The sequence below is a fragment of the Panthera onca genome, chromosome D1, assembly GCF_046562875.1.
Source record: "Panthera onca isolate mPanOnc1 chromosome D1, mPanOnc1 haplotype 2, whole genome shotgun sequence".
Classification (NCBI taxonomy): domain Eukaryota; kingdom Metazoa; phylum Chordata; class Mammalia; order Carnivora; family Felidae; genus Panthera; species Panthera onca.
In genome coordinates this window covers 23121717-23137655 of record NC_138348.1, presented here as the reverse complement: position 1 = coordinate 23137655, position 15939 = coordinate 23121717, and the positions used below count along the sequence as shown (strand labels likewise).

The 15939-nt window shown below is 38.8% G+C and overlaps 1 pseudogene; it reads right to left on the bottom strand.

Moving 5' to 3' along the window:
- Window positions 1-1684: 1684 nt before the first annotated feature.
- Window positions 1685-15939, bottom strand: part of LOC144612865 (large ribosomal subunit protein eL28 pseudogene) — a 53103-nt pseudogene continuing 38848 nt past the window's right edge.

The following is a 15939-nucleotide window of genomic DNA, read 5'->3' as shown; positions in this document are numbered from 1 at the left end:
GTCTGATCTGAACGTCTTTGCACAGCAGCTAGATCCCAAAAAATTAAAGCAGAGGCTATTAGTCCTCTGGAGACATAAGTGTGGATTTGGTGGTACATCTTCTTCACTACATTCTATTGGCAAAAGACAGCCACAAGGCTAGCTCAGACTCTAGAGGAAGATACCACATCCATGTATCGATGGGACTGTGGTATGTATGGACATGTCAAGACTGAAGAAATTCTTCGAAGTTATGCTTAAACATAATCTATCACTTCCTAGGATAATTCTGGACCTATAGTGAGTGATTAATAAATGTCAGTGGTCTTTCATTGACACCCATCAGATGATGTATATGTTACTCCTTAATAATGAATGTATTTATTCAATAATAATTTGAAAAATGAAATGAATTTTACTCTCACTACAGTAATCTGGTTTTCAGTTTTAAATTTCTCCTTTTGTAAAAAATATTTTTTAAGTTTATTTATTTATTTATTTTTTGAGAGAGAGAGAGAGCGAGCAGGGGAAGGGCAGAGAGAGAGGGAGAGAGAGAATCCTAAGGAGGCTCCACACTTTCAGCAAAGAGCATGACACAGGGCTTCATCTCATGAACTGAGAAATCACGCCCTGAGCTGAAATCAAGAGTTGGACGCTTAACCAACTGAGCCACCAGGTGCCCCTTAAATTTCTCCTTTTTAAATAAAGAAGGAATATTTTCAGTGACAAATGATTTTGAGAGATCACGTAGTATTGTGACTACAATAGATTTGGCAACTCCAAGGTCATCGGTGCCCTTGTCTTTTTATATGTCCTGAAGACTTTTCCACTACATTGAGGATTACAAGAGGATGAGAGAGAGTAGAATCTGTGAATAAGAACTATTCAAACTTTACTGCTTAAAATATTATAGGATGTGGGGAAGAGAGAGATTGTCGTGAAGAGATGTGTTTCCACTACCTCAGCCTTATCTACTTCTATGTAAGGAATTTAAATTTAACAATTTAAAACTTATGTGAACTTCCCATGCTCTCTTTCTTCAATCTTTGATTGCATTGCTTGTTCCAGCCCATGAAAGTATGTGCTGTGTAGGTGAGATGCAGTCATCTAAGCAATGATGTAGGTGTGCTGAAGTCATCGTCTATATTTTCTATAGATACAAAGTGGAATATTAGATTAATATCATGTGGCCTGATTTTTACCCCCCCCCCCCGTTTTTTATACACAGATTTTTTTTTTTTTTTTTTTTTTTTTTGCTTCTGAACAGTTCCCTTGGAGTATAGGACAAACAATTTCTAGCTAAGTGCATTCAGGAGTGTTGACATCTTATTTGTTCGGTGTCAGGCTTCAGAGAAGGAGTTTAAAAGGCCCTGGAAGCCCTGATGATTAGGAGACTCAGGTGACACATCGGCTGTGACATAAGCCGCCGTATGTGGTGTCACTGGCCAAGGCCGCTGGGTTCTGGCAGAGCAGCCTCTACCACCGGCTGAGGAAAAGACATACTTTCATCTTCATGAGTGTGACAGACATGTCAGAGAGTCTTTTCAAAGCTCTGCGTTGGCCACGCTGAGAAAGAGCATTGAAATATGTTTGCAGGAATGAGGCGGAGAGCCCTCTGTCCCCCAAAATCTCTGCAGGGAGCAGCAAGAGAGCCTTGTGTGTTTGTCATTTCCCCATGTGCATCGCTCAGTCTACACAACGGTGTTCACAGAGTGAAGAGGAAAGAGAAGGGGCTGAAAGGGATCTGAGGGTAGGGGCCAGGGTAGTGACTCGTGCCAACTCCAGTCTTCAGTGAGTCCCACTCCCGCACAAAGATCAGAAGAAACTGAGAAAGATGGCAATAGACAGTGCAGTGCAGGTGATCGAAGAGCAAAGGCTGAACCCCATTCCCATAGAGCTGAGGGGAGCCAGAGAATGAGGCCGGAGGTACAGATCATCAGAGAGGAAGAAAAGTTTTACAAACTGGCCTCTGGGTTTCTACAAGTGACACGCTAAAGCCCAAAGGGAAGGCTTGATGAAGGGAGTGGTGAGAAACTTCTGGAATACAATGTGCAGTGACTAAGGAAAAAAAAAAAGAGAAACTTTTGGGAATGCTGAAAAATAAAATTGTGTGAAGGCTCTTAAACACTTCATTTAGGAGAAAAATCCATTAAGTTCTTTCTTCACATCAGACACTGTACTAAGTATAAAAAAAGAAAGGCTCTAAATTTTGAGATAATCATTTTTCATATAGTAAAAATAGGCATACAAATAATTAGGATTCAATGCTCAGAATACTAAAATACATAAAATTATAAACTATCTCCACCTTCCATCCACAGCATTGTCTCATTTTTTTTTCTTTTTACCAGATGAGACTCTATTTGCAAAGGTAAAAATGTCAGTAAGAAAATGAAATTTGGCCAGTATTTGTGAATTTTTATCTTCTAGTATGGGGAGATTTCAAACTTCCCTTTGTTTTTAATGTGCGGAAGAGTTGTTGGTAGTTCTGTCTTGTCCATGGAGTCTTTAATCTGGGACTGATTTCTTTTTTTTTTTTTTAATTGCCTGTTTATGCTATACATTTCTACTCTTATAAATAACTCACTTCCACCAGGCCAATGTTTTTTTAGTTTGCATATAAATTTAATTCTGCTGTCCATGCTCTTGAATCTTCCTGAAGCTTTCCTCTCCATTCTTAGATCCAGTCTAATTTTAAAACATTTACAGTTAAAGGCACGAAGGAAAGAACATGGCAAGTTATATAATTATAATAATATTAGCATTTTTATTTACTATGTAATTTGCTGACAAATTCACATGAATCATCACGTCTAATATTTTCAGTAATTTGTAAGTTCAATACTACTTTTTTGTTTGTTGTTTGTATAAGGCATTATAAATTAGATGAAAGAAAGCAACTTGACCAATGTTAAAGGTTCAATAAAGGGCACATTAAATTTGGGGACCTATACACTATGTCATAAAATCTTACCTATTTTGCCAAGCTTAAAATTTTGTCACATAAAATCAAGAATATAGGAAAGGATTTTTTATACATTAAAGAACAGTATTTGGGATTTATGAAAGATACTACGTGATGCTTGGAACAGCACAATTCAGGTCAGTGAAGAGAAGTAGTTTTGCCTTCTAAACCAACGTGTTTAGTTGAAGACAATAAGAACTATTAAAAGAAAAATATATTAGGGGCACCTGGGTGGCTCAGTCGGTTGAGTGTCCGACTTTGGCTCAGGTCACGATCTCACTGCTTGTGAGTTCGAGTCCCATGTCGGGCTCTGTGCTGACAGTTCAGAGCCTGGAGCCTGCTTCAGATTCTGTCTCTGTGTCTCTCCCCCTCCCCTGCTCTCTCTCTCTCTCTCTCTCTCTCTCTCCGTCTGTCTCTCTCTCTGAAATATAAAATAAAACATAAAAGAATTATATTATATTTCGGCTTCCAGGAATATGGGGCAGACATATGTGTTCCAATTTCTCCCCCTGAATAATCTTTAGTTTTATTCCAATTAAAAGCCCTGGACGTTATATTAAAAAAAGAAAACAGAAAAAGAAAAGTAGAGATAAGAAGAAAGACCAGCTAGAAACCCAAAAAGGACCCCAAAACAACGTGGTGGTGGTGAGTTCCTGGGTTTTCCTTTTGCCTCATATCACACACTTGGAGTTTAAAAAATTACCCACCTGGGAACACCAACGGACACAGATAATGCCCAACAAAAGCCTGCTCTCTCTAGCCAAAGGGCTAGGAAAGAATCTTTAGACCACCAATGCTCAACTTAGCCATACAGCACCAAAAGATTTGGCTCCACTCCTATGTCAGCAAGGCCTGAATGTATAGCCCATACTTGTACCTCTGTCAGGCTGTCAGCAGGCTCCCTCCTCCCCCACCAGGCTGGAGTCAGGGACAGCTAGGTGGGGAGCCTGCACTTTTATCCCTGCTGAGCAGTACCAGATCCCCACACTATACAATGCCAATGGAGTCCATATGGCAAACCTGGACTTGCACCTCGGCAAGCATCAACAAATCGGGCCTACCCCCAAGCGCTGTGTCAGTGTGGACCACATGTGGAGACAATCTCCCACTCTGCTCAGCAGAGATGGAGAGCCATTCCCCTGCCCCGCCACCACCCCCGTGAGTGTCAGGAAGCTGTCTGGGGGAATCTAGACTTCTGTTTCCACCAGGCAATAATTCAGTGGGACCCCTACCTTTTGCCCTGCTAGGGCCATGTCAGAAAAAGCCAGTGACAGAGATGGCCTCAACATTTCCCTCAGCATGACCCAACTTGTGACAGGTTTCTTCCTGCCTCTAGGTCTCTGACCATCCTTTCCTTAGAGCATTTACTTGAGAAAAGTTGTAATTGCAAAATCTTCTTCTGCCCCTTTGAGATGTAATATTTTTAGAAGCTTCTTGCCAGTTTTTGTTTGTTTGTTTGTTTTGTTTGTTTATTTGTTTTAAATAATCTGGGCCAGTCATTCTCAACTTTGGGAGCCATCCCTTTGAAATCTACTCATCAAGGAAGACAGAGCTCCTATCCCCCAGTCTCTGTGGGTGGATAGAAATTTCACTTAGGTGGGTAGATGGGTACCTCACTCCAAATTGTACAGCAGTCTCCTATTAGAAAGATTCCAGGAAGTTTGCTTCACTTTTGTGTAAAGCTGAATAGTGAACACAAACTGCCTAAGATCCACCTCCAACCCAGCTCTTAAAGACTCCCTAGTCCTTCCTTTACTGCAGTTGAGTTTAGACTGTATTTTAGTCTGTCTCTTCTATTGCCTGTTTAACTTGGTGCAATTTTTGCTTTAACGCTGGCTCAAACAGGCTGTCTCATAACATACTACAGAAATGTTTAGGTTTTAAACAAAAATCACACGTTATACCGAGAGCCAGATGGATCTGAAGCGAATGGTAAAGAAGATAATCAATAAGTGCTAGCAACAAGATAATAGAAATATTAGAAGTTTCTGATAAATATTTTAAAGTAAGCATGATAAACAAAAATAGTGCTTCAATGGACAATTAGGACCGTGCTTGAAGCCAAAGGAAAAAAAAAAAAAGGAAAGATTTAGCAAAGAAGTTGAAGTTATCAGCCAAGATCAATCAAAAGGAAATTTTAGAACTGAAAACAACAATAATCAAAATACAAATTCAGTGGATTGTCTCATCATCAGAATGGAGGTGTGGTATTTTTATATATTTAGAAACTTTGTGCTGTCTTTATTTTATTTGACCAAATGGTTGAAAGAGAAATACTATAATCGGCCTATGAAAGTAATTAGAGAATTTGTTAAAATAAAAATAAATTGTTCTGGTAGTCGGCCTCACCTGTATGAATTTGCTCCATTTAATTGGATTGATGAAGGTTTCTAATTTGGTAAAACTACCATTTTAGGTTTGTATAATTGCCATAATGTATTGGCAGGTTCTGTGTTAATTATTTTGTGTTTATCATTTTAATATTTCACAAAATATGGGGCACAAAAAATTGTTGTTACAGAAGATAATTAGATAGTCTATGGTCTTAACGTTAAATAACATTGTGTTACAGAGAGACAAAGATACTCCTCTTTGTTTTATCTCTGGCCTCCCTACTGCTCAGAAAGGACATATCTGTTGAATATCACAATTTCTTTACAATCTCTCTGTCTTTTTACAAATATAAAGCTTCAGGCTCAGAATCTTCGGCTGGCACAATATTTAGATACCTAGGTAGGAGTTTGTAGCATTGCTTTGTTTTCACAGTGTTTACTTTATGGTTGTCTGTTATTTATGAAAAACATCCTTGTTTTCCATTATAGTGGTGATATAAAATTTCCTTTTAAAAATACATTTAATGTTTTTTTGAAAATTCAATTTAAATGAAAATAATAAGTAATAAGAACACATACGAGATGAAAACAGCAAATGATAATGGCATTATGCTAATGCAGAATATTAATTATTACACATTAGTTCATTGGGTCTTCCATTAATTATGAGATTAATGTCCCAGTTTCACAAGTGCAGGGACTGAAGCTAAGTGATTTATTCCAGGTTCCACAGATAGTTACAGTTAGATCCTACATAGTATACATTCAGCTCCTGGGTGAGTGCCCCTCCTTTAAAACAAATTAAGAAGTCACTCTTCTTCTCTATAGGAATTCTAGTCCAGGTTATGTGGTTCACTGTCTCCAGCGCTGATAAAATACTTGTGGAAATCTTAAGTTGTTTCCTCTAGCAAGAATATGCAATTTTTAGTAGTAAACACAACTGAGATAATTTAAAAAATGGAAATAAGTCATTATAATCTCTTTAAAGGATACCTCAGATGAACTTATTTTATTTTTTTCAGTATATGAAGTTTATTGTCAAATTGGTTTCCATACAACACACAGTGCTCATCCCAAAAGGTGCCCTCCTCAATACCCATCACCCACCCTCCCCTCCCTCCCACCCCCCATCAACCCTCGGTTTGTTCTCAGTTTTTAAGAGTCTCTTATGCTTTGGCTCTCTTCCACTGTAACCTCTTTTTTTTTCCTTCCCCTCCCCCATGAGTTTCTGTTAAGTTTCTCAGGATCCACATAAGAGTGAAAACAGATGGTATCTGTCTTTCTCTGTATGGCTTATTTCACTTAGCATCACACTCTCCAGTTCCATCCACGTTGCTACAAAGGGCCATATTTCGTTCTTTCTCATTGCCACGTAGTACTCCATTGTGTATATAAACCACAATTTCTTAATCCATTCATCAGTTGATGGACATTTAGGCTCTTTCCATAATTTGGCTATTGTTGAGAGTGCTGCTATAAACATTGGGGTACAAGTGCCCCTATGCATCAGTACTCCTGTATCCCCTGGGTAAATTCCTAGCAGTGCTATTGCTGGGTCATAGGGTAGGTCTATTTTTAATTTTCTGAGGAACCTCCACACTGCTTTCCAGAGTGGCTGCACCAATTTGCATTCCCACCAACAGTACAAGAGGGTTCCCGTTTCTCCACATCCTCTCCAGCGTCTATAGTCTCCTGATTTGTTCATTTTGGACACTCTGACTGGAGTGAGGTGATATCTGAGTGTGGTTTTGATTTGTATTTCCCTGACGAGGAGCAACATTGAGCATCTTTTCCTGTGCCTGTTGGCCATCCAGATGTCTTCTTTAGAGAAGTGTCTATTCATGTTTTCTGCCCATTTCTTCACTGGGTTATTTGTTTTTCGGGTGTGGAGTTTGGTGAACTCTTTATAGATTTTGGACACTAGCCCTTTGTCCGATGTCATTTGCAAATATCTTTTCCCATTCCGTTGGTTGCCTTTTAGTTTTGTTGGTTGTTTCCTTTGCTGTGCAGAAGTTTTTTTTATTTTTATAAGGTCCCGGTAGTTCATTTTTGCTTTTAATTCCCTTGCCTTTGGGGATGTGTCAAGTAAGAAATTGCTACGACTGAGGTCAGAGAGGTCTTTTCCTGCTTTCTCCTCTAGGGTTTTGATGGTTTCCTGTCTCACATTCAGGTCCTTTATCCATTTTGAGTTTATTTTTATGAATGGTGTGAGAAAGTGGTCTAGTTTCAAGCTTCTGCATGTTGCTGTCCAGTTCTCCCAGCACCATTTGTTAAAGAGACTGTCTTTTTTCCATTGGATATTCTTTCCTGCTTTGTCAAAGATTAGTTGGTCATACATTTGTGGGTCTAGTTCTGGGGTTTCTATTTTATTCCATTGGTCGATGTGTCTGTTTTTGTGCCAATACCATGCTGTCTTGATGATGACAGCTTTGTAGTAGAGGCTAAAGTCTAGGATTGTGATGCCTCCTGCTTTGGTCTTCTTCTTCAAAATTACTTTGGCTATTTGGGGCCTTTTGTGGTTCCATATGAATTTTAGGATTGCTTGTTCTAGTTTCGAGAAGAATGCTGGTGCAATTTTGATTGGGATTGCATTGAATGTGTAGATAGCTCTGAGTAGTATTGACATTTTGACAATATTTATTCTTCCAATCCATGAGCACAGAATGTTTTTCCATTTCTTTATATCTTCTTTAATTTCCTTCATAAGCTTTCTATAGTTTTCAGCATACAGACCTTTTACAACTTTGGTTAGATTTATTCCTAGGTATTTATGCTTCTTGGTGCAATTGTGAATGGGATCAGTTTCTTTATTTGTCTTTCTGTTGCTTCATTGTTAGTGTATAAGAATGCAATTGATTTCTGTACATTGATTTTGTATCCTGCAACTTTGCTGAATTCATGTATCAGTTCTAGCAGACTTTTGGTGGAGTCTATCGGATTTTCCATGTATAATATCATGTCATCTGCAAAAAGCGAAAGCTTGACTTCATCTTTGCCAATTTTGATGCCTTTGATTTCCTTTTGTTGTGTGATTGCTGATGCTAGAACTTCCAACACTATGTTAAACAACAGCGGTGAGAGTGGACATCCCTGTCGTGTTCCTGATCTCAGGGAAAAAGCTCTCAATTTTCCCCCATTGACTATGATGTTAGCTGTGGGCTTTTCATAAATGGCTTTTATGATGTTTAAGTATGTTCCTTCTATCCTGACTTGCTCGAGGGTTTTTATTAAGAAAGGTTGCTGAATTTTGTCAAAGGCCTTTTCTGCGTCAATTGACAGGATCATATGGTTCTTCTCTTTTCTTTTATTAATGTGATGTATCACATAGATTGATTTGCGAATGTTGAACCAGCCCTGCATCCCAGGAATGAATCCCACTTGATCATGGTGAATAATTCTTTTTATATGCTGTTGAATTCGATTTGCTAATATCTTATTGAGAATTTTTGCATCCATATTCATCAGGGATATTGGCCTGTAGTTCTCTTTTTTTACTGGGTCTCTGTCTGGTTTAGGAATCAAAGTAATACTGGCTTCATAGAATGAGTCTGCAAGTTTTCCTTCCCTTTCTATTTCTTGGAATAGCTTGAGAAGGATAGGTATTATCTCTGCTTTAAACGTCTGGTAGAACTCCCCTGGGAAGCCATCTGGTCCTGGACTCTTATTTGTTGGGAGATTTTTGATAACGGATTCAATTTCTTCACTGGTTATGGTCTGTTCAAGCTTTCTATTTCCTCCTGATTGAGTTTTGGAAGGGTGTGGGTGTTTAAGAATTTGTCCATTTCTTCCAGGTTGCCCAGTTTGTTGACATATAATTTTTCATAGTATTCCCTGATAACTGCTTGTATTTCTGAGGGATTGGTTGTAATAATTCCATTTCATTCATGATTTTATCTATATCGGTCATCTCCCTTTTCTTTTGAGAAGCCTGGCTAGAGGTTTATCAATTTTGTTTATTTTTTTCAAAAAACCAACTCTTGGTTTCGTTGATCTGCCCTACAGTTTTTTTAGATTCTATATTGTTTATTTCTGCTCTGATCTTTATTATTTCTCTTCTTCTGCTGGATTTAGGCTGTCTTTGCTGTTCTGCTTCTATTTCCTTTAGGTGTGCTGTTAGATTTTGTATTTGGGATTTTTCTTGTTTCTTGAGATAGGCCTGGATTGCAATGTATTTTCCTCTCTGGACTGCCTTCGCTGCATCCCAAAGCATTTGGATGGTTGTATTTTCATTTTCATTTGTTTCCGTATATTTTTTAATTTCTTCTCTAATTGCCTGGTTGACCCACTCATTCGTTAGTAGGGTGTTCTTTAACCTCCATGCTTTTGGAGGTTTTCCAGACTTTCTCCTGTGGTTGATTTCAAGCTTCATAGCATTGTGGTCTGAAAGTATGCATGGTATGATTTCAATTCTTGTAAACTTATGAAGGGCTGTTTTGTGATCCAGTATGTGATCTATCTTGGAGAATGTTCCATGTGCACTCGAGAAGAAAGTATATTCTGTTGCTATGGGATGCAGAGTTCTAAATATATCTGTCAAGTCCATCTGATCCAATGTATCATTCAGGGCCCTTGTTTCTTTATTGATCCTGTGTCTAGATGATCTATCCATTTCTGTAAGTGGAGTGTTAAAGTCCCCTGCAATGACCACATTCTTATCAATAAGGTTGCTTATGTTTGTGAGTAATTGTTTTATATATTTGGGGGCTCCTGTATTCGGCACATAGACATTTATAATTGTTAGCTCTTCCTAATGGATAGACCCTGTGATTATTATATAATGTCCTTCTTCATCTCTTGTTACAGGCTTTAATTTAAAGTCTAGTTTGTCTGACATAAGTATGGCTACTCCAGCTTTCTTTTGACTCCCAGTGGCATGATAAATAGTTCTCCATCCCCTCACTCTCAATCTGAAGGTGTCCTCACGTCTAAAATGAGTCTCTTGTAGACAGCAAATAGATGGGTCTTGTTTCTTTATCCATTCTGATACCCTATGTCTTTTGGTTGGCGCATTTAGTCCATTTACATTCAGTGTTATTATAGAAAGATATGGGTTTAGAGTCATTGTGATGTCTGTAGGTTTCATGCTTGTAGCGATGTCTCTGGTACTTTGTCTCACAGGATCCCCCTTAGGATCTCTTGTAGGGCTGGTTAGTGGTGAGGAATTCCTTCAGTTTTTGTTTGGGAAGACCTTTATCTCTCCTTCTATTCTACATGACAGACTTGCTGGATAAAGGATTCTCAGCTGCATATTTTTCCTGTTCATTACATTGATGATTTCCTGCCATTCCTTTCTGGCCTGCCAAGTTTCAGTAGAGAGATTGGTCACGAGTCTTATAGGTCTCCCTTTATGTGTTAGAGCATGTTTATCTCTAGCTGCTTTCAGAATTTTCTCTTTATCCTTGTATTTTGCCAGTTTCACTATGATATGTCGTGCAGAAGATCGATTCATGTTACGTCTAAAGGGAGTTCTCTGTGCCTCTTGGATTTCAATGCCTTTTCCTTCCCCATATCCAAGAAGTTCTCAACTATGATTTCTTCAAGTACCCCTTCAGCACCTTTCCCTCTCTCTTCCTCCTCTGGAATACCAATTATGCATATATTATTTCTCTTTAGTGCATCACTTAGTTCTCTAATTTTCCCCTCATACTCCTGGATTTTTTTATCTCTCTTTTTCTCAGCTTCTTCTTTTTCCATAATTTTATCTTCTAGTTCACCTATTCTCTCCTCTGCCTCTTCAATGTGAGCCGTAGTTGTCTCCATTTTATTTTGCAGCTCATTGATAGCATTTTTTAGCTCCTCCTGGCTGTTCCTTAGTCCCTTGATCTCTGTAGCAAGAGAATCTCTGCTGTCCTTTATACTGTTTTCAAGCCCAGCGATTAATTTTATGACTATTATTCTAAATTCACTTTCTGTTATATTGTTTAAATCATTTTTTATCAGTTCGTTAGCTGTTGTTATTTCCTGGATGATTTTCTGAGGGGAATTCTTCCATTTTGTCATTTTGGATAGTCCCTGGAGTGGTGTGGGACTATGGGGCACTTCCCCTGTGCTGTCTTGAATAACTTGTGGGCAGGGCCGCAGTCAGACCTGATGTCTGCCCCCAGCCCACCGCTGGGGCCACAGTCAGACTGGTGTATGCCTTCTCTTCCCCTCTCCTAGGGGCGGGATTCACTGTGGGGTGGCGTGGCCCGTCTGGGCTACTTGCACACTGCCAGGCTTGTGGTGCTGGGAATCTTGCATATTAGCTGAGGTGGATCGGCAGGGTGCACAGGGGCAGGAAGGGTAGGCTCAGCTCGCTTTTCCTTCGTAGATCCCCTTCGGGAGGGGCCCTGCAGCACTGGGAGGGAGTCAGACCCGCCAGAGGGATGGATATGCAGAAGCACAGCGTTGGGTGTTTGCATGCTGCAAGCAGTTTCCCTGGCAGGAACTGGTTCCCTTTGGGATTTTGGCTGGGGGATGGGCGAGGGAGATGGTGCTGGTGAGCACCTTTGTTCCCCGCCAAGCTGAGGTCTCTCGTCCAGGGCTCAACAACTCTCCCTCCCGTTGTCCTCCAGTCCTCCCGTTCTCTGAGCAGAGCTGTTAGCTTATAACCTTCCAGATGTCAAGTCCCGCTTGCTGTCGGAACACACTCCGTCTGGCCCCTCCGCTTTTGCAAGCCAGACTCAGGGGCTGTGCTTGGCCAGCGGGCCGCCCCTTCGCCCAGCTCCCTCCTGCCAGTGCATGGAGCACACACTGCCTCTCCGCCCTTCCTACCCTGTTCCGTGGGCCTCTCGTCTGCACTTGGCTCTGGAGACTCTGTTCTGCTAGTCTTCTGGTGGTTTTCTGGGTTATTTAGGCAGGTGTAGGTGGAATCTAAGTGATCAGCAGGACGCACGGTGAGCCCAGCATCCTCCTACGCCACCATCTTCCCAGGATTCCTATTTTATTGATTATTACAACATGGATCATTTGTTGAAAAGCATGGCAGGCAAGTAAGACAAGGGAGTCTTATGTTTCTCCTTTGGATGTCATCTATTTGTAAAGAACCTAACTCAAAAAAAAAAAAAAAAAAAAGGAAAAAGAAAATGAAGAACTATTAAATTAAAAGAGAAGCTGTAAATTAAAACTTTGCATTTAATAAGTGTCTCAATGAAATGTACAAGATTGAAAAGCTCGGGCTGGATGGGTGGATGGGTTAGGAGAGAAAGCAAAAGAGTGTATTTGCATAAGTTTTACTCTAGAATTGAATTAAATGTTACAACTTCTCAAGATTCAGTGCAAAAATCACATATGTAGCTATGATCAGGGAATTGAAATAGATAGCTTTTATTATTCAAAGAAGTAGACTATGATATTAATCAAAAGAAACCAAAGAGAATCCATTTCACTTATTTGATGAGCATATTTGGACAGATTTTAATGTACACAATGGAGACAACTATAGAAAAAAAATCTCAGTTCCTTCTTTCCTGACTCTATTGATGCATAAATCATTTTTGGTTGAGATATTCATTTAAGATATTAAAGCCTTTACATTTTTTTATAAAGTTGTAGAACTCTATGTAAAAGGATGTTTCTAATGGACTGACTTTTATCAAACTTCCAAATCCTATTTTCTGAAACTAGTCTTTTGGACCCTTTTTTAGAAAGTCATATAGACAAAATAAAAATGCAAAAAAAAAGGGTATCTGTAATACATATTTCATCAACATTTTTTTAGATTTCTTGCTTTAAAATGACAAAAAACTGGAGTGCCTGGGTGGCTCAGTCGGTTAAACGTCTGACTTCAGTTCAGGTCACGTTATCACAGTTTGTGGGTACAAGCCCTGTGTCGGGCTCTGTGCTGACAGCTCAGAGCCTGGAGCCTGCTTCAGGTTCTGTGTTTCCCTCTCTCTTCCCCTACCCCCATCAAAAATAAGTAAATATTAAAAAAAATTTTTAAATGACAAAAAGCTCTGCCCAGATGATGAAAATAACTAGCCTATTGCCCCAAAAGGACAGAGAAAGAAAGACAGTTAGTCATTAGATTTCATTAACTAGAGTAAAGATTTCCCGAATTTTTACTCTTTTGAACTCTGGTGATGGACTTAGGATGCATACTATATTATTAACTTCTGAACATATAGACTAAAACAGGCATGGGTTACAGCTTTGGGTAAATTTATTTATATATTTTTTAATGTTTATTTTTGAGAGAGGGAGAGAGATTGTGAGCAGGGGAGGGGCAGAGAGAGGGAGAGACACAGAATCTGAAACAGGCTCCAGGCTCTGAGCTGTCAGCACAGAGCCCCACATGGGGCTCGAACTCAGGAACAGCGAGATCATGACCTGAACCGAAGTTGGATGCTTAACCGACTGAGCCACCCAGACACCCAGCTTTGGGTAAGTTTAGTAAATTAGTAAAACCCATCTGAAGTCATTGGCCAGTATAGTGGATCCACTTTACTTAGAAGTCCGTATTAATAATTGCTTTGGACATAATGTCAAATCCCATCTATATAATGTGAGACTCATAAATATGAGACTCCATGGCCTTAAAATCAAATTAATGTTGACTACTGACACTCTATAAATCTTTAGACAATTCTAGAACAACTATAAGCTCAAGGTGTTTATATTGTTTTTAATTATTACAAAATGATTTATTTTGTAACGATTAATTGTACTATCAAGATAAAAAGTAGTTCTGCTAAAATGAAAAATTGCAACTGATTGGTAAAAACATCAGAAGAAATTCTAGAAGATACCTCAGTCCATAGATGTGCTCATAGCCACACAAAGAAGATTGGGATGCACTGCTGACACCTTGCGTTCAAGTTGCCGCAATCAGATTCATTATTTTCCCCCCTTTCTGCCCCCTTTCTTGGTTAATTTCTTTGCTATCTTTTTAGTCACCAATGTATAAACTTTGAACTCCTTCCTCCTCTTCACTAAGTTCTGGTCATTAAGTTCTATGGTTTTACCTCTGAAATGCCTCTTGACTCAGTCTTCTCCGTTCCCTGTTTATTTCCTTGATTCAGAGCTTTACTGAGCTATCGCATTATGCTACCAACTGGTCTTCCAATCTCTCTAGCCTCCCAAGGTACTTTAGGAACCTTTGATTTTTTTGTACTTTTCAACATCAAAATCTAACTTTTTGATGGTACCATTAAGGTCCTTCCTTGCCTCAGTATTGTTATTACTAATGGGTAAAACTAAGGCTTTAGGGTCATACAGACCTGGATACAGATTTCATCGTTATCACTTTCTGTGTGTTTTGCTCAAATAGGTTTCTTAACTTTCCTAAGAATAGTTTCCATATCAATAAGTTAGTAATGATAAGAGCAATAATAATTTACAACACCTAGAATTTTTGTGAGGGTTAAATTTGTTATAGTCTACTTCAAGTGCTCAATGTGTGATAAGCATTCAACATGTTAGTTTTCATTTTTGTCTCTCATCATTTTAGCCACCGTGCCGATTACTTGCTATGCTGTTTTCAGATTCCATCTATCTGCTTGGGCTTCTCTATCTGATGAACTCCTACTTGCTCTTCAAAGCTCTATTTAAATGCTACTTCTTCCGTGAAGATTTCATTGGCTGAACTGAATTAATCACTCTCTCTTCTGAGAGTCACATTTGCGTGAGTTTAATGTGTTTAGCTGACTAGTAGAGATGTGTAAACAATTGAAGTCTATTATGCTCCCACAGCAAACTTTGTGATAAAGATATGATGCCTCTGATTTTCAGAAATAATTTCAGTATAAGCAACTACATGGAGAAGGCATGTGTGTGTTTTAAGAGACCACACCCCCAAATGTTTCCACTACCTTAATTATGGTGAATCCTTCTGAGAAGCGCTGATCTGCTCTGTGGTGTAACCTATGTACAGGATTAAATGTTTGATGATGTCAGACAACATTTCAGAACAAAGTAAGGATAGAATTAGAATGGGGATTTTAGACACATAAGAAAAATGTTCTTATTAATAGCCAAATTTAGGGCAAATCAGCCAAATTTCACCCCAAGATGAATAAATTGGAAGACTTACACATTACATTAAAATCATTGGTATACGTACAGTCAGTTTGAATCATTAGGCCAGAAACACAAATAAGCTGTCTTAGCCACATCTTTATTTACTTATTTTTTTCACTCACATCTTTAATTCAAAATTCTTCCTATCACCATTCAACAATGATAAACAATTTTAAGTTTTGCATCTGTCCTGATAAGGCACATATGTCTTGGGACACCAAAAGAGTCATTTTTCCCATGAAGTAGTATGGAGAATCTCTGATTTGATCTGTAATTGATTAGAGGGACTCAGATTATGATTCAACAAGGCAGACAGTGAGAGATGAACTGCATGAAATCTAGCCCTAGGCACAGATTTATACCACAGAAGGCTACGATTTTACCTTTTAAATATTTCCAGGGAATCTTACCTAGAGTTAAATAAAATAACTGAATTACCATAAAAACATGCACTATTTTCCAGCTTCTTTATAAAATCCTCCAAAAGTATTGGAAGCTATGAAATAAAGCATCATTTGAAGCAGAGTTGTCCTGGTTACAGATGAAAAAAGAAATGCTCAGAAACATATGTCATAAATGGTAAAACTGTTCATCAGCAAACAATTTATTGTCTGCATTAAAAGATATTATACATTGATAAGGGATAAGTTGCAATATGGAATAACC